Raw genomic sequence first — 25,812 nt, 5'->3', positions numbered from 1 at the left:
GTATCATTATGTTTGTGATTTTTAATGGTGAACATTAAATTACATTGTTGTAAACTATGAAATATTTCAGTTGATTCCCAAATTCCCAATAACTTTTCAATAAGGTAAAGAGGATGGTGTTCAAGAGAGAGGCTCAAAAAGCAGCTGCAAACCCAATATATCAGAGAGGAGCAGTATATTCAGGACAGGAGGTGGGACTGGCTCTTTCACTATTTTCACTGTAGCTAATGAAAGGCAAACCCCAAAATGTTCAGAGCTCTAGGACTTTTCAGATAAATACTGGAAATGGTGAGTATGATTCATGTCCAAGATTGATTTACTGAAAAATACAGATGTGGAGAGAAAATTTCAGCATTTTAATCTTTGCTAAATATGGTCTCCTTGAAATATAGTGGGGAAGGTCTCAACTGCAAGCCAAGAGATGTGGGCTCCAGTGCTGGCTCCTCCTTAACTAGCTGTGTGGCCTTGGCAAGCTGCACCATCTCACTAGGCTTAGCATCCTTATCTTTAAAAAAGAGAAGATGAGGAGCCCTGACTTCAGGACCCCACACACTCCCTCTAGCTTGAATATTCAATGGAGTAAAGGACTTAGTATCCTCATTTACTTTTGGTGTTTCTTATTTTTAAAGTGGATGATCACCTTTGAAAGCATACATTTTAAATAAAATATGGATTTAAGGCACCTTAGAAAAGGTGGCCACTGGCTGGAAGAAAATAGATTGCAACTAGCAGCTGGAGTCAATATAAAATTAAATGACACAGCAAGAGTATTCAAATATTTTCCTAGGCATAGAAATAGACCTTTCAGAATTATCATTTTTAAAATCATAACTATTTCAAAAGGTACATGGTTAGTAACCATGTAAAAAAATAAGGTACAGCATGTTATAAATAAAACATATTTTACATGGAAACCTCAATTATAGAAAGTAAAGGCTACTTATGAATTATTTTCAGACATTCAAGTTAAATTATAAATGATAACAGCCCAAATTTCCAATTAACTTATGTTTCAAAATATTATACAGTTTTTTAAATAGGCTTCAATATAATCATACTTCTGTAATTCCTCTGGAAATTCTTGCTTCAGAGAGTTCTGCAAGCCCACAGAAACAGACTAACCCTTCATACCCCAGTTACACACATGAAATGGGAATATTAACAGCAATGCTGTACACAGTCCCTCAAATCTTCACAGAAGAGTAATATGTTCCACTAAGATTGGAAGCCGGCGTTGGAAGTACTTGTCAATGGTCTAGTAGAAAGTCATTTCAAAACTGATGAAATAGCATTTCCCTTGGCAACTCATGGGAATTTTACTGGTATCCTACAAAATCTCTGACTCCTGGTTTATGAATCAAATTTTTATTTTCTGTCACTGTTGACAGTGTTATGTCTTTTTGTTTGTAAACTATTATTTTTGAGCAGATGTGTTAGTTTGCAGGCATATCTCGAAACTATAACTTTCTTACCACTTTCTTTCTGTCAGAAGATGATCTAATCCCTGAGTCAAACACCTAATCTTATTCTGGTCCTGATGAAATCAAACACTTCAGAAATATGTCTCAAGTCCTTAAATCTGTCCTCTCTGCATTCCTCAAGATACATAAACTAAATTGTCAAACTTCTACCAAGAGAGTTGATAAACAAGAGAAGAAATTTAGTCAACAAGTGAGAGGGTAAGCAAATCAAAGAGATTCTACACAAGGAGGACACGCAGACACAAGCACATGCATATATATATACACATGGATACTTACCTATGTTTTCACCAAATGCCACATTTAGGAAATATCGGGAAATTATATATAGGTTATATCCATGGTACTTATGGGATTACTATTCTGCAGTTACCCTCAGTAATTGGTAATTGTGTGTCTTCTAGGTGGTCTTGACAAAACTGATCTCTGAATGGAAGGAGCTGTCTTCCAACATGGGTGATCTGCTGCTTTGGAGCTTTTACTTTGGTTGTTCTGGGAAGTTTAATAGTCATTTAGTCAACCCTCAAGTACTCACTGAGCAAGCTCTAGCAAAACATTGTGATTTGAGTGCTGAGATTAGTGAGATATTGCTCCAGGGAAATTGATGTTTTGAGTGTTTCTAGGGCAACAGTTCATCTCTCCCAGCAGCAAGTCTGTTGAAAATAAAGGGATGGGAATATTGAAACCCTTTTATTTTTATTTTTCATTTATTTATTTATTTATTTTAGAATAGGAACTACAAATGTTTTATTTTTTATTTTTTTTAAATAAATTAATTTTTTATTGGTGTTCAATTTACCAACATACAGAATAACACCCAGTGCTCATCCCGTCAAGTGCCTACCTCAGTGCCCGTCACCCATTCACCCCCACCCCCCGCCCTCCTCCCCTTCCACCACCCCTAGTTCGTTTCCCAGAGTTAGGAGTCTTTATCTTCTCCCTTCCCTTATATTCCCTTTCACTGTTATTTATATTCCCCAAATGAATGAGAACATACACTGTTTGTCCTTCTCCGATTGATATACTTCACTCAGCATAATACCCTCCAGTTCCATCCACAAGCAAATGGTGGGTATTTGTCGTTTCTAATGGCTGAGTAATATTCCATTGTATACATAAACCACATCTTCTTTATCCATTCATCTTTCGATGGTGAAACCCTTTTAAATGAAAGAATCACCATATTTGAAGATTAAAGTCAATGGAGAGATGCAATCAAACATACACTAATGATACAAAGAAATACGCTGTTTAAGTAATGACATAGTTACTCAGAACAGAAATTGAGAAAAATTCACTTGATTAAATGTTTGGGTAATTTTGGTTTGGTTCTGCCCGTTACTTTCTGAGGTTTTGCAATAGAGTTTAATTATTGATCTGCCTATAGCTACCTAGGCTAGCTCTTTTGCTAGCCCCGATAGCATCAGAGAGGAGTCAAGGGGCAGAGCTGTAAAATATTTAAGCAAATCCATAGAACAAAGGCAACTATTTATTTGCCTTTCTTTTTTCTGTTTTCTATCATTCCACCATTCTTCTTAGAATTACCTTTGCTCTCTATTGTTTAATCTCCATTATTGGTAAGCCTAGAAAACAGACATTCTTCTTTAAAAGAATATTCTCAATTACAGTATTTTCTCTTTTGAAGTCTGCAAAGGCTCAGATCAGGAACTAGCAATCTCTTAGAAATGAGTGTCCTTTTTCTACGTTTTCCTCATATTCCCGGTGAGCAGGGGGTTGAGAAGTGGAAGACACAAGTAGTTTTGATGTTATATGTATACCTTAAAGGGAGGAAGAAGGAAGTCTTCCCATCTTCAGGAATCCTGTTGCTTAATGCAAATATGAGTAGAGAGGATCAAATTGTTACCAACTTACATAATATTTCATTAATTGATGATACTTCAGAGAGAAGCAGAAATTCAAAAGGCTTTACAGAATAAAGAGGGATGCTACAGAAGGAAATCTGGGAAGAAAATTAAAGGCAACAAAATCACATAACCTATCAGCCACCAGATTAGTAATCTCCCTGAAGGGGTAATTTGTTTGTTTGTTTACTGCTTGTTTTGGTGGGAAGAGTTTAGACTATAGAGATTATAGTTTTAAGTGCCCAAGATATTCAATTCAAGTAAAAAGGATAAGCTCATTTTACACTTGTCCTTGAGCCTTCAAAGATAAGAAAGTTCTCAGGAAGCTTGTATCCAGGAGAAAATATAGGTTCAAAGGTTTCACGGTAGGGAGAGTACTTAGTAGTTTAGTATACCAGCTTACCCTACTTTCTTTTTAACAAATTTACATTGTAGGAACATCATGATCTCCTTCTAACATCCACCAAGAGGCAAAAGCTTTTTTTTTTTTTTCCACCAAAGTAGCTACAGATACAGAGGTGCTTTATTTTAATAGGGTAATTTGAAAAACAGTTCCCTGGGGATCCCTGGGTGGCGCAGCGGTTTGGCGCCTGCCTTTGGCCCAGGGCGCGATCCTGGAGACCCGGGATCGAGTCCCACATCGGGCTCCCAGTGCATGGAGTCTGCTTCTCCCTCTGCCTGTGTCTCTGCCTCTCTCTCTCTCTGTGACTATCATAAATAAATAAAAAATTAAAAAAAATAAAAAAGAAAAACAGTTCCCTAAAGAATCAGAGTTTAATCTTTACATACATAGAAAAAGTGAATGGAAATTTCCAAACAGTACATTGTGTGACTGGTGACCTTTGTAAGATGTATATGTTTGTTTTTCTTTTTAAAACAAATGTGTTATTTTAATATCTACTCACTAATGAGAACTGCCAATGTTTCCAACTGACAAACAAACAGCCAATGCAGAAGGATTAGGAAGAGCATGGATTAAGAATTTCCTTGGAAAAAAAAAAAAAAATTTCCTTGGAGGCAGAAAGAAAAATTATTATGCATGGTGTGGTTAAAAGCAACCGTTCTGGAGCCTTAAGTTCTTGGGAAAGGGAGAGTCCCCAGGGATTTACAAAATAAATTTTAAAAAAACAAAGCCCTCCACTTGCTTTACCTATCTGAGTACCTAGACCTCTTAAAGCCAAGGAAAGAGAAATATCATTTTCTAAGTTTTCTCTGATCCAATCACTCTCTTTAGAACCTCATTTCTTCTTCATTGTTCTAGAGCATTGCCATTATGCTTCTCCGTATTTGAGCAAACAAGAACAGATGAGAGAGGACTAGGCAAGTTAAAAAATATAAGCCTATCTATCTATCTATCTATTTTTACTTAACTTCAATTTGCCAACATATAGTACATCATTAGTTTCAGATGTAGTTTTTAATAATTCACAGTTGCATATAACCCCCAGTGCTCATGTAAGCCCTTTTAAAAAAAGGTGACAACTCAGTAAAGATTATTGGATTATGTTCTTTGGTAAATCTATTTCTTGGCTATTCCTAAAAAGAAAAGATCACACCCAAGGACCATGTTAGAATAAATTTATTGTGCAAGCACTCCTTATCAGCCGCCAATTAAAAAAATTATCAAGCAGCAATGAATTTAATCAACATAGACCTTCTGAGTCCCAGGCCTGAGATGCTGAAAGGAATGAATAAAGTTAAGAAGCTTTAACTTGTAACTTTTCATTCTCGCAGATTAAACAACTAAGTCTCTTTTCCCTAAATTATTAATATTTCCAGGTAAGGTGGGATTATTCAGAGGTTATTTTTCATATAATTTCCAAACTCTGGCACAGGATTAGCAACATCCTTCTAATTCTTTTAATTTAAAGAATGGTGGGAAGGAGGGGGGAATAAAACCATTTAGTTATATACTGTAAACAGTCTAGCTGATAAAGAGCTTTTATAGGGATATTTGTTTTGGTGAAATAAATTGGCACTGATGCATAGAAACTGATTTGAGGGAAAAGGGATACCAAAGAAGACACAATGCAAGAATATAAATTAAAAAGTAATATAAGGAAAAAGTTTAGTGACTGGCAGTAAATCATTTATTCATGGCCATTTATTGATATTATACTTCTAACAACATGCTACAAGTAATACTAAAATCTTTATTTTTAGAGGCACATTTATTTATCTCAAAGGCTTAAGGAACTATTCATTCCATTTAATACACTTTTCCAATATATTGGTGTAAGATTCTAAGTATAGCAAATATAGTAGAATTTTCCCATTCTTATCCCTATTATGTTTTCTTTTTTTTTCTAGAGGTATTTGGAGGATCATAAGACAGAATATTTAAGGTTCCACGCCCACATTAGATAACTGATTTGACAAACTCTTAAGTTATGAAGATCATTTTACGGTTTGTATAAATTCATCCTTGGCCAATATGCTGGAGCAGAGTCATTATGCATTGTAAGAACTAATTAAACTTTCAGGGCAGCCCCGGGTGGCTCAGTGGTTTAGCGCCGCCTTCGGCCCAGGGTGTGATCCTAGAGTCCCGGGATCAAGTCCCATGTCGGGCTCCCTGCATGAAGCCTGCTTCTCCCTCTGCCTGTTTCTCTCTCTCTCTCTCTCTCTCTCTCTCTCTCTCATGAATAAATTAAAAAAATTAAAAAAATAAAAAAACTTTCAAGAGGTTTTCAAGCCAATTGACATCCCAGGGGTAGTCTGAAACTGGCCCCATGTAGGAGTATTTACATCATGTTAATTGTCAAATGCTATGAATCAGGACTTCTCTAACTCCATCTCCAGAGCTAGTTAATAAATATTTACCAGTAAGTATAAGTACACCATTGGTCAGAGCTATTCTTTGACTTTTTCATAATATGCCAAGGAAAATAAAGCCTATTATATAATACAACTTTGACCAAAAAGCCTTCTAAAATATTTTATGTTTATTTTTTGTATTAATAATTTCAAAATTTCAGGAATTGGTACTACTAAACTTAAAAAATATGGGCCTGGGATCCCTGGGTGGCACAGCGGTTTAGTGCCTGCCTTTGGCCCAGGGTGTGATCCTGGAGACTCGGGATCGAATCCCACGTCGGGCTCCTGGTGCATGGAGCCTGCTTCTCCCTCTGCCTATGTCTCTGCCTCTCTCTTTCTGTGTGACTATCATAAAAAAAAAAAAAAAATATGGGCCAGTCAAATCACATTAGATTAGGCTTCTCTGTTTTTAAAGTTGGAAATTATGTCCTTCAAAGATATATATTCATTTTACTCAGACACAGTAAGTTAGTGAATTTCTCCATTCACTCTAGTCTCTTCCTGCTGTCCTACCTGTTCTGAGGAGTTAACTCTGCTAATACAGCAATTTGACATCCGAAGAACACATTATTTTATAAGTAACTATATAAATGAAATATGTATATTTACATAGTCATTTGACATTACTCTGCTGAAGTAAGACAAAAAAGTCAGAAGGCAATGGTCAAATCAATAGAAATTAGAATAAACACCAATTAAAAATTAAAACCCTTAGGAGGAGACAGCTTCCCAGGCCCAACATTATTGGGTTACTGTGATGGCCAGGGAGGACTTCCAAGACAGAGGAAGGACCAGATTGAGACCTAAAGTGACACCATGCTTTAGTAAATAAGACCTGAACTCTTGGCAGTTTCTAATAGGCAACCAACACATATTAATATTCTTTGTACATCAACTTATTACAGTGTTCTCCATCTAAATTGTCATAGGAAAAATAAGGTTGTTTCATTCATTTTGGCTTCAGTTTCACATCTGGGCAAAACACAATGCTGGTAAAGACAGCTTTTATTTTCCTGATGAAAAATGGACCCTGGGTCTCTGCATAGGAAGTATTTAGCGCCTTTGTGGCAATGTTCAGTTTAAGCCAGACTGCAAATAAGAGAGTCATCTGTGTTTAAACATGGAAAGGGTTCACAGTAAGGAAAGAGGTCTTAAATTTTTCTCTTTTCCTGGATATGGCTCTTGCTTAGTATCCCTGAGGAAATGAGCTGTTAAGGGATGTGCTGCTCTGTGCATCACAGCTCTGAAAGGAGATACCTTCAAACCACCAAAGTAAACCCTCCTTTGTGGATAATTTACTAGGCTGATTAGAGCACATTTCATCACTGACCAACAGAACAGAAACAACTATGAAAGCTGAAGGTTCATTCCAGAAACATCTCTGACCAAAGTTTTCTCGAGCTTTAACTTCATGGTTTTATATTTAATCATTTCAGCATTTTGCTAGTTAAACAATTCTGATATGAAATGTGGATCACAGAAACTGTGGTTTCATTCCACATAGCTGCAAAATTGGTAACTCATTTTTCTCTGCCACTTGTTATCTATTTGAAAAGATCATTCCAAATCCCCACTATTTATTCTGTTCATTAAATTGTCTTATTCCATGGTTTTCCAGAAACTTTAACCACAGTTCTAATATCTCTTTGTAAATGTTGTCTCATTTTAAATAACTGCTTTAAACAAATATTCTAAACTCACTACCAAATTTAGGGCAGCAGATTCAGACTCGAGCCCTCCAGATCACTTGTCTACAATCCATATGACACATAAGAACAAAGTCTTCCAGGGGCACCTTGGTGGCTCAATGGCTCAGGTCATGATCCAGGATCCTGGGATCGAGTCCCACATTGGGCTCCCCATAGGGAGCCTGCTTCTACCTCTGCCTAAGCCTCTGCCTCTCTGTCTCTCATGAATAAATAAATAGAATCTTAAAAAAGAAAAAGAACAAAGTCTTCTTATTTCAGGCAGGGCAAGCCCTCCAGATCAGTGAACTGTTACCTCTTTGATTCACATCATCACCATTACTTATAATTTTTCTGAAAATTTATATTAAAGAAATCAAGTATCTTTGTAAAACTGTATAATGTAGATGTTATAACAGTACTAATTTTCTTTATTAAAATCCTACTTCAAGGCAGCCCCAGTGGCGCAGCTGTTTAGTGCCTCCTGCAGCCCAGGGAATGATCCTGGAGACCCTGGATCGAGTCCCACGTCAGGCTCTCTGTATGATGCCTGCTTCTTCCTCTGCCTGTGTCTCTGCCTCTCTCTCTCTGTCTCTATGAATAAATAAATAAAATCTTTTTTAAAAATCCTACTTCAGTGACTTTAACTCTGAAAAGTTAAATGACAAATGTTTTTTCTTAGAATGTACCAGATATCCGAGATATTGCTGTTTCTGTGCAACAGTGATATTCATGAACTTGATCAATGTGTCATCATTTAAGAATCCATAAGAATAGGATATAAGCTGGTTGGTGTGGATCTGGCTGTGTCCACCACTTTTTTCTTGACTGGAAGGGCACTGGGCAAATGCTGAATTCTCTCTACAATGAACAGCAGGTGACCAGGAAGGACAGAAATGCAAGGGTTCCCTGACCATGTCCCATTGATTCTGAATAATTTGAGGCCATGTATTATAACACTAGAACTTCAGAGTGTCAAAGTATGAGGTGGTCTAGTCCAGACTGAATCCTAATCAGGTAAATCTCTGAATGGGCCAAGGAGAACCACCCCTTTCTGTCCTTTTTCCTAGGGATGGAAGAACTGGTGGTGGTCTTGGAAAGCACTCCAGCTCCAGCTTTAGTTCTAGTTCTAGACTCTAGGTCTATCCCTCTTATCTACGGAACCATTTTTAAACTGCTAGGAAACTCTGGGTAGACCATATACCTATATGAACTGCATATTTATATAATCACTCTCTGGATGTGTTTGGGTTCTTCACTATGAAAAAGGCATTGGAAATCTCACACAGCCATCTGATTCCAGGTTGGTTCCCTGTTAGATTCCAGGAGTTTTATTAAGTAAAGGAAGAAGCCCTTCACAGTTGATCTTACCTTGACATACTGGCACACTAGTTCCGAGTATCGATATATCCCCACAGACCTAAACAACAGTTAAATCCAGCAGAATATTATATGACGCACAATCTTTCTTCATGTTGGCAGCAATAGTTTAGATACTGAGAATACAGCTGTGGGTTTTTTCCTCCTGTCGCATTATATATTTTATCAGTAATCTGAAAATCACTATATTAACACATTTTGCACTGCTTAATCAATGCTAGTAAGTTGGCACAGTCAGCCTTTTCCCTCACTATTTATACTTAATATTCTTCTTGGGTGTGTTTTTGAACTGAACAAAGAAGGATAATTCTTCCTGTTTTTCTATTTTCCTCTTCCATCTCCATGTCCTTTGGCTGCTATTTTACAAAACACTCTAATTTATAAAAGAATGGTCTCTTACAAGAGATGAAGTACAAGAATTTTAAACCCCTTAATTGCACTATGTGTTTCAAATCTTAAAACTGAATTCTAATTTAGTGCTCAACATTCTAAATCAATATTCCAGGAAATTTTCTAATCTTGCAATGATGCAAAGTATCAAGTTGAAAATCAAACGCAAGAAGACATAACATTTCCATACAATCAAGGGTTTGTTTTTTTGTGTGTTCAGGTGCCTACAAGAACACTAGGGAAAGAATGTAGGCCATTTTCAGGTCACTTCAAGCTTTCATTGTGCAAGATACAATCAATTCAAAAGAATTCTTTTTAAAAAAGAATTTCTAGCCTAATTTTCATTTAGTGAGATATAGCATGTATATAAATATGTCAGTTTATGTCTAATTTTCTCCAAATTTATGATATTAAACTTTTAACTTATGGGCTAAAAGCGGAAAAAGATTCACATTGTTTATATTTGCTTTTGCCTGATTAATGGCAGTTATATCAGAAGGCCCTGGAACCATTATCTACGGATAGCAGCCAAGTACACAGAGACAAGCCAAAAGTCACTAAAGATGAGCAAGTCACACAGCCAAGTACACAGAGACAAGCCAAAAGTCACTAAAGATGAGCAAGTCACAATGCATGGTCTGTGGTGGCACCAGATACCTGCATAAAATAATTCCTCAAAATAAGAAAAAATTCACTGAAGAGAAATGCAGCTTGTTTTAATAAACTTTCCTCCAGTAACTTACATCTTTTTAGAAATCCCATAAATATCCTGCTGGATATTCATGATGGTTTGGGCAGCTTTTCTCATGAGGGCCATAAGTAACAGGGAGACACAGTTTTGGTTCCCTCTGTCCCACACAAAGACAACTTGGGACCCTTAAATAATGCCTTGCTTTCAAATTAATGTAAAATGTTATTATATTAACCCAGTAATCAATTAAGCTATTTTTAAGAAATAATAGATTTTTTTACAATAACCAGGCTTTAGTTGAATAAGCTGACCTGTAGAAGTGTGGCTATACCTCCAGTAACACTTGGACGAACTTAACCTAAAGGAGTTACAACGTAATAAATAGATGAGGGACATCTGGGTGGTTCAGTAGTTGAGTGTCTGACTTTGGATCAGGTCATGATCCTGGAGTCCTAGGATGGAGTTCCACATCAGGTTCCCCATAAGAAGCCTGCTTCTCCCTCTGCCTGTGTCTCTGCCTCTCTCTCTCTCTGTGTGTGTGTGTCTCTCTGAGGCAGAGACACAGGCAGAGGGAGAAGCAGGCTCCATGCAGGGAGCCCGATGTGGGACTCGATACCGGGTCTCCAGAATCATGCCCTGGGCTAAAGGCAGGCACCAAACCGCTGAGCCACCTAGGCGTCTCAAGATTATTGATTCTTAAGACTTAGAAAATGTTGACATATTCCTCCTTGCCCTGTACCTACACTGACTGCTTATAAAATGGAACCTATTATTATTCATCAAAGCAATGACATAAAAGTTTTTCTACAGGTGGTTTATTTAAAATGGCATACTTATTCATCTTTATATGATATCTATAGTCCAAGGACATTGTGTCTGAGACTCCATAAAGTTTTTTTCCAAAGTATTTTTATTAACAACATGTTTGCTCTCAGGGACCTATTAATTTATTATAATGTAGTTGTAGGCATCTTACCTAAAAACATTCATTTACATGAAAATAACAGTGTAAAGACAGATAAAAGTAATCTTATATTCTAGGCCAGAATCAAGGTCTACTCTCTACGTTAGTAATTGCAGCTAAGAAGGAAGGGGAAAAAAATCTAGAAATTGGAAGCAGAAATGTAATTTCAGTCACTGTGGTTAGAAGGGACATTTATTGTATGATTGAAAATCCCAAAGTACACAAGGAAGGCAAAATGCCATACTTATTTGGTGCCTAAAATAACATGTTATTATAAAGTAAAGCAATTTCATTTTGGAGCATGGAAAACCCAAAACTATGAAAAATGTGCTTTCTGAGATATCTATGAGCTTTAACTTCAAAAACATGCAGTGAAGGTACTAAATCTTTCATGAAAAAGAAAGCTCTGGCCTGAGTCAAACATCCAGTGTCTGACACCTACATTTAATGTTGCCTCTAAAGAGATGTCGTATCTTTTACTGTTCAGGTCCTCGAGTACCAGGCCTCACAATGAAGGAAGCCAGTGTAGTCACAGTCTGGTTCTCCAGCTTCTGGAACTCCTATGAGTGCACACATTTGATCCAATCATCTAATAATCCAACAGTCATTCAATAATCATGAGTTATGCCTTACCCTAGGCCCACCACTGATTTGCTGTTGGCAGCTTTAAGTTTTTTTTCTTTTTTCTTTCTTTTTTTTTTTTTTTTCTGAAGCTCAGTATTCTCATCTGTAAGCAAGGATAATGATGGTATCTGCTTCCTAGGATTTGTTGTGGTAATTAAATAAGAGATGGCTCATAGTGCTTCACATAGAGCCTGGCATATGATAATTACCTAATACAAGTTAACTGTCTTTATCATCATTACTGGAATATGTTATAAATCTAGTAAGCAAGTTGAGGGTAGGACTGTGTCTATTACTTAACGGACACCCACACTAAACAGCTGAGGCCAGTGAATGCTAAAGTAAATCTTCGTGCCAATTCTAGCCCAAAGCCTACTTCTGCAAATGTTTATTGGAACACAGCCACTCCTGTTCTTTTATACGTTGTCTATGTCTACGTTACCCAGCAGATGTACATAGCTGTAAAAAAAGGACTGGATAGGCTGCAGATTCTGAACCATTTATTACTTGGCTCTTTAAACAGTAAGTGTGTTAATCCTGCACTAGAGCTTCGCCACTTACTGCGTGGTCCTCAGCTCATTAGAAATACAGACACTGGGATCCCTGGGTGGCTTAGTGGTTTAGCGCCTGCCTTCCTCCTAGGGCATGATCCTGGAGGCCGGGGATTGATTCCCACATCGGGCTCCCTGCATGGAGCCTGCTTCTCCCTCTGCCTGTGTCTCTCTCTCTCTCTCTGTGTGTCTCTCATGTATAAATAAAATCTTAAAAAAAAAAAAAAAGAAATACACTTAGGCTCCCTTGACCTACTGAATCAGAAACTATATATTTTCACAAAATCTTCAAATGATTTACAAACATATTAAGGGTTGAGAAGCAGTGGTCTAGGTCAGAGGTTAGCAAACTTTCTGTAAAGGGCTAGACAGTAAATATTTATGCCTTTGTTGCAGGACTATTATATCTGTTCAACTCTGCTTTCCTATCTCAAAAGCAGCCACAAAAAAATATATAAATAAAGGGCATGGTTCCACGCCAATAAAACCATGTATGGAACCTGAAGTTTCAATTTTATACAATTTTCATGTATCACAAAATATTCTTTTAATTTTTTTCAACCATTAAAAAATGTTGAAACCTTCCCTTAGCTTGTGTACCATACAAAAACAGGCAGCAGGGCAGCCCGGGTGGCTCAGCAGTTTAGTGCCACCTTCAACCCGGGGCTTGATCCTGAAGACCCGGGATCAAGTCCCACGTCAGGCTCCCTGCATGGGGCCTGCTTCTCCCTCTGCCTGTGTCTCTGCCTCTCTATGTCATAAACAAACAAACAAACAAACAAACAAACAAATAAATAAAATCTTTAAAAAAAAATAAACCAGGCAGCAGGTAGGATCTGGCCTGTAGATCAGAGTCAGCAGTCTTGGTCTAGGATAATGTCACATCACTGTTTAGCCAACATGTTACCGCTCCTCCTATACTCTCCCCAGGACTCTAAACACCTATGTGTATTTTCTGGCATATGTGACTTTAGAGAAGTTATCTTCTACTTATTTAACTTATCCTAAAAAAATTTCTGTCCCTTCTTTATGATTTCTAACATGTAATATAACGTTCCTGTCAAATGATGTGATGGTGTAACTGTTTCCTTTTCATTGGCAGAATAGAACATACCAGAGAGGCTGAACTAGGAAGCTATAGGTGGATAGACAGACAGGTGGACAGATACGATACCTGCCTCCAAAGGAATAGGAAACTGATCACAATGAAAAACTCTTTGCCTCTAAATTCAAACCAACTATGCTGAGCATTTCTAAATATATAGTCAGGATATGTGTCTATTTGATCCACAATATCCTTCTCCTTGACTCTTCAAGTAGGTTGAAGCTCTTGGAAAGTAACATAGGAAGTCTGCACATCTTGCTCTTCCCCTTCCAGAGGCTAGTGGATAACAAACAACTGAGGAGGAACTGCCAGAGAGGGTTCTCCCTCCAGAAAAAAAGAGCTTTGCCCCACTCTCAGGGCTATGAGACACATTGGTGGGAGGTGGCTAGAGGAGGGGATCCCCACCTGCCTTTTATTTAAGCCAGTATTCTTTGTTCCTGCTTATACTGAGATGATAAATCAGTTTCAGAAGAGAAACTTAGTTCACAGAAACCTTTAATTTATGTTCAAAGTTTATTGAAGCTAAGCTCAATAAATGGGTAGATAAGAGGACTTTGTTGAGTAAACACAACATTAATAATTTAGGTTTAGCAATTTAAGAAACATGAAAGCACTCGAGATTCATCAGAAGCACAAACTATATGAACTATCTGCACAATCTTAGAGGAAACATTTACATATACACATACACTTATGATATATATATATATACACTATATATATATATATATAGTGTATATATATATATATATATATATATATATATATATATAAAATGTAAATGACTGTGTTAGAATAGATTCTGACTCCTGGTCTCAGCTACTATCACATCGTTTTTGTTGTTTAACCTTACTCTGTTTTATCTTTCTACCATCATCCAATTTTCCCTCTCCTTTCTAGGATAATTTATTCTGCGAGACAGGCTGAGATAAAAACCTTTCTATATAACCTGATAAATCTTTTAATTGTAAATCATTCACTAATGAAGTAGTTCCCCTAGTGTATTAATTAGGAAGATTTCAGCTACAAGAAACAGAAAACCCTGGCCTAACTAGCTGACGTCCTAAGAAATTTATCATTTCATATGAAAAATTCTGCAGTAGGGCAGCTACAGGGTTGCTTAATTCAGTGCCTCAACAACATCATCAAGGATCTTTCCATTTTTCTATATTGCATTATTCAGGATATAGGCTTATCCTTATGTTAACTACCTTACACCATATGTGACAAAATGATATCCAGTAAAAATGCTGTCTTTTTGTCTTTTTTTAATTTTGACAAAGTTTTTCCCTGAGCTCCCAGAATATTCCACTTCCTAGCTCATTGACCAGAAATGCATCATACCTGTTCCTAAAATATGAGCATCCAAGAAGAATGAGATTACCATAATTGTGCTGAATGGGGAAAATATGCAGCCAAGAATACTTTATCCAGCAAGGCTGTCATCAGAATAGGAGGAGAGATAAAGAATGTCCCAGACAAACAAAAACCAAAGGAGTTCATAGACCACTAAGCCAGCCCTGCAAGAAGTATTAAGAGGAACTGAGTGGGAGAAAAAAAGATCAAAAGCAACAAAGACGGGCAGCCCTGGTGGCCCAGCTGTTTAGCACCGCCTGCAGCCCGGGATGTGATCCTGGAGATCCAGGATCAAGTCCCACGTCAGGCTCCCTGCATGGAGCCTGCATCTCCCTCTGCCTGTGTCTCTGCCTGCCTCTCTCTCTCTCTCTCTCTGAATAAATAAATAAAGTATCTTAAAAAAAAAAAAAGCAACAAAGACTAGAAAGGAACATCACCAGAAACACCAACTTTACAGGTAACACAGTGGCATGAAATTCATATCTTTCAATAAGCAATCTGAATGTATATAGACTAAATTTCCAATCATAAGACATAGGGTATCAGAATACATTTAAAAAAAAAAAGGCACATCTATATGCTGCCTACAAGAGACTCATTTTAGACCTAAAGACACACTCATATTGAGACTAAGGAGATGGAGCACCATTTATCATGCTAATGGATGGCAAAACAAAGCCAGAGTTGCCAAACTTATATCAAACTAGATTTTAAAACAAAGACAGTAACAAGTGTTTGAATGATACACTCGACCGGATGGACTTAACAGGTATATTCAGGACATTTCATCCCAAAGTAGAATACGCATTCTTTTATATACAATGGAGTATTACTCAGAATGAAATCTTGCCATTTGCAACAATGTGGATGGAGCTAGAGCACATTACACTAAGTGAAATAAGTCAGTAAGAAAAAGACAAATACCATATGATTTCACACTCATATGTGGAATTTAAGAAACAAAACAGATGAACATATGGGAAAGTGGGGGAAAAGGGGAAAAAAAGAGAGAAGGAAACAAACCATAAGAGACTTAAGGACAGAGAACAAACTGAGGGTTGCTGGAGGGATATGAGCAGGGGATGGGCTAGATGGGTGGTAAGGACACTTGTCAGGATGAGCACTGGGTGTTGTATGTAAGTGATGAATTACTGAATTCTACTCCTGAAACCAATATTGCAAATGTATGTTAACTAGAACTTAAATACAATTTTTTAAAAAAAGATTACCGTAATTGGATTAGGAAAGCATATGGTCATGTGAAAGAGATTAAATTACCTGAATGAAAATCAGCATTAGAAAGAAGTGGGGAGGGGTGCAGGAGCTATTACTCAGTAGTCACACAATACTCAATACTACAATCAATAAGAGGTATCCTGTTCATCAGCCTTTAAAGGTAGCCAATTAATTTGCAGGAAATAGTAACTGGGAGATTCTGTGACTATACAACTTGAATACTGGAGTAATAAAGATTTGAAGCAGCCTAAATGTAATTACAGAATAAAGGCACATACCACAATCTGAGAATAGTTCTAGAATTTGGCAAAACCTGGTCCTAACACCTTTCAGTAAACCAATGTTCATCAAGGACTCAAGCAGTTGGAATTTATAACTGCCACTCAGGCCCTAGCCAACTTTCCCCATGATGTGATCAGTTTCAGTTAATATAATACACTTTGATTTGTGTATCATTCTGTATTCAAGTATGATGAGTACTTGAATACAAAGTTTACTTTAAAAGAAGCAAAGAACAAAAAAAGCAAAGTTGAATTTAAAAAAATTAAAACATTCTAATGTGACCCAGAAGCTATCAATTTGTGAATGTTGGCGGGGGCTAGGGGGTGGTGATCTCTTACAGCTTCATTTCAGGGGGCTGCAAGTGGGCAGAAACAAGGCTTGGTCATTCATAGCCGATAGATGATAGAAAACTGAAATGGAAAGAGAAGTCTGTGTATTCTATTCCTTCTGTCCCTCCCCGTCCACCCACAGTGTCCACCTAGCAGCAGAAGTACAGAAACTTGGTTTCTGTAAGCCAAGAGGAAGAGCAGAACGCTGTTTCTGAGATCCAGTTGATGGAGGAGAGGCCATGGCACACAATTCCTATTTACTTTCTCAACTATTTCTTCAAACTAAGAAAAAAAACCTATTCTAAATCTAACCTATTCTAAAATTATCTTAAATTTTCCAAAAATGAGATAGAAAGCATCTCAAACAAATTTCCTTTCATAATTTGAAAGCACAAGTTAGAAACTGATGTCTGTTAATATATATCAGTACCTCAAGTGTTTCAGACACAACTATCTTACCTTCCTGTTATTTTTTGCTCTTTTTTATACGAATGTACTAATGCAGCCAAGTAATTTAGGATGGGATTATCTCTAGTAGACTTCACAAGCAGTTTTAGTTTTGTTGGACAGCTACTTCTTTTAAGTGTTTTGCTGCTAAAAATGTGACAGAGCTACTGTTTCTCCCATGAGTGTTCTGAAGACATATTTAAACATTTCAACCTGTAAGAATCTGCTTAATTCCTCTGCAGAATATTAAAGGGAAAAGAAGTTACTCTTTGACCAGGAAAGTTTAAGGCATTTAAATATGATCAGATATCCAGAAGTAAAATAGTACATTCCATGAAGAATCTAGGAAATCACAACACAGATACATTCATTGTACATGAACAACTCAGAAACTTAGTATAAAAGAATATTAAGTGATATTATTAAAGTAAGCTAACTAGAATAAGAAAATAACACCAATACCACATTAATTATATTGGTTTTTCTTGCACAGAACAGAGGGAAAATGATTCAAAAAATTGGACATATTAAATTTCTCCATTCTTTCCACTTAAGGGTAAAGTCTAGATTGAAAATGTTCTAAGAATTTCCTTTTATTTTATTATTATTATTATTTTAATAATATTTATTATTATTTATATGGAGCCCAATGAAGAACCTGAACTCATGACCCTAAGATCATGATTTGAGCTGATATCAAGAGTCAGACACTTGATCAACTGAGCCACCCAGGTGCTCCAAGAATGTTTTGAGAATTTAATGGATAATTATTTCCCTTAAATCCAAATTTTTCCTTAATAGATTTTTAGAGAACCATATGCTCCTCAATAGTACTCAGTTTTGGCTTATGAATATAGATGAAAAACTTATGAGGGATAATGGCTTTTATGTACGGACCTGTGTGTGTGTATATGCACACACACACGTTTGTGTGTGTGTGTATTTCCATCAACTGTTTATAATGGAAGTGTATCCAGAATAAGGATAAAACTACTGATTGGATTGTTAAACGATATAACTACTGCCTCAGAGTCTTAGAAAAAAACTTGCTCAGAAGCTGCCAGGATTCTAAGAAATCAACCAGGAAATCTACAAGCAAATGTGCAGAAGTTTTATTAAAAGTCCACTACCTAATCTAAGGTGATTTGAGTACATCTATAGGTGTTTATGAGATTTTATCACATATCACTATGGTTCATAAAACACATTATTTATACAAACAATAACCACAGAAGTCCAACTCTCTAAACTGTCAAGTTACCACTCAGTAAAGCAATCAATTACTTTGATTTAGTACACTGCTCTGGATTTTTCCTGGATGGCAAAGCCTAGATATTGGGAAAGAAGCTAAAGACACGGCCAAGCTTCAGACCTTCTCCCTTCTCCCTAAAAGGCATTTAAATAGTACCTACCTGTTGCAGACAGATACGTTGGTTTATGTAGATTTTCATCTATATCAAGTGTCAGTACCTTGCAGTACAAAAGATCATTTTGGTCTTCCTAAAAAACAAGGGAAAAATTGAGCAAAGGCATTCCCCACATGTGTGCTTTACTCAGTTACTTTTGCCACTTTGGCTTTGGACTTTCTGGAGTGGAAGATGAAATCTAGATGAAAATCAGACCCTTATCGTACCCCGTTAACTCTTAACTCCTTTTCTTTTAATTCCAGTACAATACCTACTTTATTTCTTAAAGTCCCTTCCAGTCCTGTGTAATCCATGATCCCATGAAGACTTCCATAGACACTGACCACAGCAAATTCAAATTATTTGATAAGAAGACACCCTTCAGATAAATGTGACTCTTAGTCTATGTGACTTTTACTCAAAAACAAAATGCAAGGTATGAAATTTCCCATTATTTCATTCCAGATTTGTTGTATACACTATTAGCCAATGTTCCACGTGTCTTTATTTAAATCTTCTTAAATGGAAGCGGCATCATGGCGGCCTACGAGCAGGTTCAGAAGGGGCCTCTGAAACTAAAAGGTGTTTCAGAGCCCGGTGTGACCATGCAGAAGAAGAAAAAGAAGGACAAAGACAAGGCGAAACTCCTGGAAACTATGGGAACAAGCAAAAAGAACGAGGATGAGAAGCGGCGCGGCCTGGACAAGTGAACCCTGGCCCAGGTGGCCTTCAAGAAGATGCAGGAGAAGCGGCAAATGGAAAGGATCCTAAAGAAAGCATCCAAAACCCACAAGCAGAGAGTGGAGGACTTCAACAGACACTTGGACACCCTTACGGAGCACTCTGACATTCCCAGTCAGCTGGACGAAGTAGCCTCCCCACCCAGGGTATGCAGTGGCGTCGAGGAGAAATGGAAGGCAAAGTTAAGGTTCTGTTTGGTGCCTTTAGTATTTTCTAGAAACATTCTATTACACACACCCTTGCGTTTTCTGCTGAGACAAATGCTTTCCAAGCAGTGTGCCCTCTTGCTGGAACTCAATTAAAGTAAGACTGTTGTTTTACTCCATTTTGGTTTGTTGGCAGCATAGAAGGTAAACCTTTTTAGTTTGGACTGGAAATTTTGTACAGGTTTATTTAGAGATTAAGGTTATTTCTGTGTCACATACAAAAAAGTGTCTTTACCCTCAAGTTGCATCTCATTCAGATAGTCATCCAGCTAGCTGCCTTTACCTGGATGAAAGGGACTCCAGAGGATAAGGAGCTAATGCCAGCACAGCCTGAGCTTACAGACCCCATGGGGTCTGTGTGAGCCGTCCTCCCAAGCACCCTTTAGCTTGGGGCTTATTCTCTTCCTTCCAGAGCCTAGGGAAGCCACTTAAACCTTCATGGCCTTCAGAATGCCTCCTCAGCCACCTGGTGTGTGAGACAATGCAGCCTGGGAAGCAGAACAACCGCCTAAGGCAAGTATGCAGTACACACCTTGTCCCAGTCTGAGCAGCCTGTGGCGGGCATGCAGTCTCTCTCCCTAAGGTCCCCATTCCAGACAGGTCTAGAGGGCATCGCTGCCCGTGGCAGACTTCTTGAGGGCATCGCTGCCCGTGGCAGACTTCTTTGTTAATCAAGCACAGCATCCCTTTGTAATGGATGCTGTGAAAAACCCCAGACACAGCCTGCCTCACTACCCTCAACCCTAGGCTCTAAGCAATCCCCACGTTTATTTAGAGTTGGCACGTAACATGTAGCCTGCTTGGTGTTTCTGGCCTAGGGACACCTTAGGGGTGACAGGACCTGGCCAGAGCCCCAGCACAGGCAGGACAGTCAAAGCGGATGACGGAGGTCCTCGTGCTGGAGAGCCACGATCTCTGAGGACCTGTGTTGTATCTACATGATGAGGATCAAACCATATATACTGTTGGGAGGAAGACTGTTGACCTAGGTAGTGGCAGAATAGTAAAGTCAAAAGAGAAAAACCAAGTGTTGGGTTTGGGCTGTCACATGTGAACAGAGTAAAGCAAAAAATAATTATTAAAAAAAATCTTCTTAAATGGAAGAAAAGTCGAAACCTTCCCACTACCGAGGTCAACCACCATCACAGAGCCACAGGTACACAGCCTCATGTACTCACAAAGCAGCTTACAGATCTCAACAATTCTGAGCACTCCTTGTTCACGTGACTCAGATTTCTGCCCATAGAGGTCACTGAAGAAGCAAATTCACTGATCAATATCAGTTTGTTGGTTTTAAGAAGTCCTTTTGTGGTATTATACAGACCATTTCACCAACACTGTAAACCATTCATGTGGAATTCTAAAATAGAGAATACAAAATTGTATTGTTTTTAGGATTCCAAATATCAACATGTGAGGGCAAAAATAATAACAAATATCTACACTGGGAAACATAAATGAAGATATACTGCCTTACTTTTTGTTAATTTCTGAAATTATTTCCATTCTATCTAGTTCTGGTACTCTTAGCCCAGTGGATGGGAGAAAAGGACAACCATGAAGCTCTCCATCACTAAAGCAAAGGGAAGAACGAAGCCCTACTTAAGATTTCTAGAAGCTAAGAATGGAATTCAAAACAGGAAATCATAGTTTATTTATAAATAGCTTATTTATTTATGGACCAAGCAAGAGTTATTCCATAGAAACCCTGTTTCGGTCATATTCATTGTTAATATATCCCCTATCTTACCTAGTTTACAATTACTCCTAAATTTCACCCTTTGATTTAGCACTATTTCTACTTCTCTGTTCTCTGTCTCAACATGGAGGTAAGTAATAAAGAGCTGAACCAAAATCGTAGGCTTCTCATGATCCAGGTCTCTTTCTCACTGACTTTACCAAGCATGGCTTCTGCTCCTCCTGTGACCCTCCTTGCTGCTGATAGTGAGTTTGTCCCTTCAACCGCCCTTCAAGCCTCCACCAAACCCAAATATCTTCTAATCCCTGAAACCTGATTGCTGCTCTTTGGAATAATCTCTGGGACCCGGTCTTGTTATTGTTGTTTCTTGGCTGTTTTTATTTAGGATTGTACTTATTTGAGAGAGACGCAGAGACAGTGACAGAGAGCACAAGCTCAGGAGAGGGAGAAGCAGACTCCCCACTGGGCAAGGAGCCTGCTGCGGGGCTCCATTTCAGGACCCTGGGATCATGACCTGAGCCAAAGGCAAAGGCTTAGCCCACTGGGTCACCCAGGTGTCTTCTCTTGTGGTTGTCGTTGATCATCCTGTCTTTAGGAATTTTCTCCACATTTGGCCACACCGATCTGACTTCCCCACCTAACCCACCACCCATTGCATCTCATGAGCGGCTTTAAACGACAAAAAGGAAAATCCTGAAAGACATCAAACTCCTAAAAGAAAGGGGAATTGTTAGGGACACCCGAGGCTCTAGGGTCACGCCCTGGGCTGCAGGCCACGCTAAACCGTGAGCCACCCGGGCTGCCCACATTTTTTCTTTCATGGGATGGATTTGGCAGGTGAATTCACTCCATCTAAATACGAATGCCCCGTCTCCATTCATTCTTAGAGCTGAACTTTAAAAAGTCTCTGCCAAAACCGAAGCGCCATCGCTGTACCCTCCTCCACCTCCCGCGGAACATCCTGTCATCCAGTTGTACTCAAACCCTCTCCTCGAGGGGCTGCAGAGACGCATCTGATCCCACCTTCCCCCTCGTCGCGCCCACAGGAAGGCAGGGCCGGAGCCGCACGTACCTCGCGCCGCAGGCCCGGGCAGGGGGGCGAGCCGGGGAGCCCGCGCGCTGCTCACAGAGAGCCTCCTCCGTCGTGCGGCCAAGGGCCCGGGCAGTGGCCGGGCAGGAGCCGGCGGCAGAGGCGCGGCCCCGGCGGGGTGTTTCCAGGCCGGCTTCCAGCACGCGGCCGCGGGGTCTCGGAGGCCCCGGAAGCCCTGGTCTCTCTCCCGGGGAGTCCCCGCGCCCCGCGCCCCGCGCCCCGCGCCCCGCACGTGCCGGCAGCTGCAGGCGCCCGACGGCCCCGCCCGCCTCTCGACTTGCGCGTGCGCAGTCGCTCCTCGGAGCCGGCGGGCGCCGGAGCCGCTCGAGGCCTGTGGGGGCGGAGCTGCTTCCGCTCAGGCGGGCGTCCCCGGGCCTGGAGCTGGTCCCGCGGAGCCTGCAGCCGCGCTCGCCTTCGACGTGCGGGAGGAAGCAAGCTCGAAGCCGGCGCTTTCCCGCCTGCGGCCGGAAGCCTCTGCCGGGACGCAGATTTGTGGTCGGTGCGGCCGCGGGCCTAGCCGTGGGGCTCACGTGCTGTTGCACACCCCGGCGCTCTCGCAGTGGGCGGCCGCGCGGGGAGAGCTCGCCGTCCGGGGGTCTCCCTGCCAGGCTCGGACAGAGGCCCCGGAGAACAGGAGGAAAGGCTGGAGAACTTGCTGCCCCCCCCTGCCGGGCCCCAGGGGAAGGCGCCGTCCAGCCCGGCAGGCGGGGGGCGGAGGCCGGGGGTCACCCCAGCGCCGCGGGGCGGCTGTGCAGGCGCCCAAGTCCCGGAGGAGCCTGCAGCAGCAGCCTAGGAGAAGCTTTCTCAGCTGACGACAGAAACGATTTTTGGAGCCAGAAAGGAAACACTACGGGTCCATAGGGGCTGTCGTTTTTAGGTGCTCACCTCCTTGGGGCAGCCCGGGGTCCAGCGGTTTCGCGCCGCCTGCAGCCCGGGGGGTGACCCTGGAGACCCCGATCGAGCCCTGCATGGGCTCCCTGCCTGGAGCCGGCTTCTGCCTCTGCCTGTGCCTCGCCTCTCTTTCTCCCTCTCTCTCTTGCCTCTCATGAATGAATAAAGTCTTCAAAAAATAAAATAAATTATCATCCCCTTCAAACAGTATTATGCTAATTCGCATAGGTGGATTTTCCATTTCCCTGTCTCATTCTTTGTGCCAAAATTTGCGTTCAATTTACTTCTACATATGTTTTTAAAAAACTGCCAAACATTACTACTGTTTCTTTATTTTTTATTTTTTATTTTTTTTATTTTTATTTTTTAATTTTTATTTATTTATTTATGATAGTCACACAGAGAGAGAGAGAGAGAGAGGCAGAGACATAGGCAGAAGGAGAAGCAGGCTCCATGCACCGGGAGCCCGACGTGGGATTCGATCCCGGGTCTCCAGGATCGCGCCCTGGGCCAAAGGCAGGCGCCAAACCGCTGCGCCACCCAGGGATCCCTATTTTTTTTTTTAATTTTTTTATTTATTTTTGATAGTCAGAGAGAGAGAGAGAGAGAGGCAGAGACATAGGCAGAGGGAGAAGCAGGCTCCATGCACCAGGAGCCTGATATGGGATTCGATCCCGGGTCTCCAGGATCGCGGCCAAAGGCAGGCGCTAAACCGCTGCGCCACCCAGGGATCCCACTATTTTTTTTTTTTATTATTATTGTTACTTTAGACACAGAGGTTCCTATGATTAACTTTTATTTTTTTTCTTTAAGATTTTATTTATTTATTTATTTGAAAGGGAAAGAGACAGAGCACCTGCCCACATGTCGGATGCGGGCTGAATCCCAGGGCACCAGTATCATGACCTGAGTGGAAGGCAGATGCTTAAGGGATTTCTTAAAGAGCCACCCGGGCGCCCTATGTTTAACTCTCTAAGAAATTGCCAGACTATTATACAAAGTGATTGCTGTGTTTTGCATTCCTACCACAGATATAGGACACTTCCAGTGTTCCCTACATCCTTGTCAATAATTGGATTTGTCAGCCTTTTTATTTTAAGCTTTTTAATGGTTCTATACAGGGATTTTATAATTTTGGTTTGCATTTTCTTTTTTTTAATAAATTAATTTTTTATTGGTATTCAATTTACCAACATACAGAATAACACCCAATGCTCATCCCGTCAAGTGTCCCCCTCAGTGCCCGTCACCCATTCACCCCAACCCCCGCCTCCCCTTCCTCCACCCCTAGATCGGTTCCCAGAGTTAGGACTCTTTATGTTCTGTCTCCCTTTCTGATATTTCCCAAACATTTCTTCTCCACTCCCTTCTATTCCCTCTCACTATTATTTATATTCCGCAAATGAAGGAGAACATACACTGTTTCTCCTTCTCCGATTGACTTACTTCACTCAGCGTAATACCCTCCAGTTCCATCCACGTTGAAGCAAATGAAGCAAATTTGTCATTTCTAATGGCTGAGGAATATTCCATTGTATACATAAACCACATCTTCTTTATCCATTCATCCTTCGATGGACACCGAGGCTCCTTCCACAGTTTGGCTATTGGGGACATTGCTGCTAGAAACATAGGGGTGCACGTGTCCCGGCGTTTCATTGCATCTGAATCTTTGGGGTAAATCCCCAACAGTGCAATTGCTGGGTCGTAGGGCAGGTCTATTTTTAACTCTTTGAGGAACCTCCACACAGTTTTCCAGAGTGGCTGCACCAGTTCACATTCCCACCAACAGTATAAGAGGGTTCCCTTTTCTCCGCATCCTCTCCAACATTTGTGGTTTCCTGCCTTGTTAATTTTCCCCATTCTCACTGGTGTGAGGTGGTGTCTCATTGTGGTTTTGATTTGTATTTCCCTGATGGCAAGTGATGCAGAGCATTTTCTCATGTGCATGTTGGCCATGTCTATGTCTTCCTCTGTGAGATTTCTGTTCATGTCTTTTGCCCATTTCATGATTGGATTGTTTGTTTCTTTGGTGTTGAGTTTAATAAGTTCTTTATAGATCTTGGAAACTAGCCCTTTATCTGATATGTCATTTGCACATATCTTCTCCCATTCTGTAGGTTGTCTTTGAGTTTTGTTGACTGTATCCTTTGCTGTGCAAAAGCTTCTTATCTTGATGAAGTCCCAATAGTTCATTTTTGCTTTTGTTTCTTTTGCCTTCGTGGATGTATCTTGCAAGAAGTTACTATGGCCGAGTTCAAAAAGGGTGTTGCCTGTGTTCTTCTCTAGGATTTTGATGGAATCTTGTCTCACATTTAGATCTTTCATCCATTTTGAGTTTATCTTTGTGTCTGGTGAAAGAGAGTGGTCTAGTTTCATTCTTCTGCATGTGGATGTCCAATTTTCCCAGCACCATTTATTGAAGAGACTTTCTTCCAGTGGATAGTCTTTCCTCCTTTATCGAATATTAGTTGACCATAAAGTTCAGGGTCCACTTCTGGATTCTCTATTCTGTTCCACTGATCTATGTGTCTGTTTTTGTGCCAGGACCACACTGTCTTGATGACCACAGCTTTGTAGTA

The 25,812-nt window shown here is 40.0% G+C and overlaps 2 long non-coding RNA genes and 1 pseudogene across 4 annotated transcripts in view; 1 reads left to right on the top strand and 2 right to left on the bottom strand.

The window, feature by feature from the left end:
• LOC144304037 (uncharacterized) overlaps window positions 1-25,812 on the bottom strand; it is a 149,422-nt gene that overhangs the window by 102,363 nt on the left and 21,247 nt on the right. For 2 of the 3 annotated variants that reach the window (XR_013371027.1, XR_013371028.1), the window contains exon 2: window positions 18,610-18,697. This is a non-coding gene — a long non-coding RNA (uncharacterized LOC144304037). Of the gene's footprint in view, window positions 1-18,609; window positions 18,698-20,728; window positions 20,907-25,812 lie in introns of those variants that run through there. The other variant, XR_013371026.1, reaches the window with a different exon arrangement.
• LOC144304282 (uncharacterized) lies at window positions 1,687-2,540 on the bottom strand. Its single transcript, XR_013371202.1, has 2 exons — window positions 2,479-2,540; window positions 1,687-2,134 (listed from the first exon to the last, which is right to left on the bottom strand). It is a non-coding gene; the product is annotated as an uncharacterized LOC144304282 (long non-coding RNA).
• Window positions 19,140-19,646, top strand: LOC144303933 (protein FAM32A pseudogene; annotated as a pseudogene).

The sequence above is a fragment of the Canis aureus genome, chromosome 33 (assembly GCF_053574225.1).
Source record: "Canis aureus isolate CA01 chromosome 33, VMU_Caureus_v.1.0, whole genome shotgun sequence".
Lineage (NCBI taxonomy): Eukaryota > Metazoa > Chordata > Mammalia > Carnivora > Canidae > Canis > Canis aureus.
The sequence above is the reverse complement of the archived record's forward strand: the minus strand, read 5'-3'. Positions and strand labels throughout refer to the sequence as shown.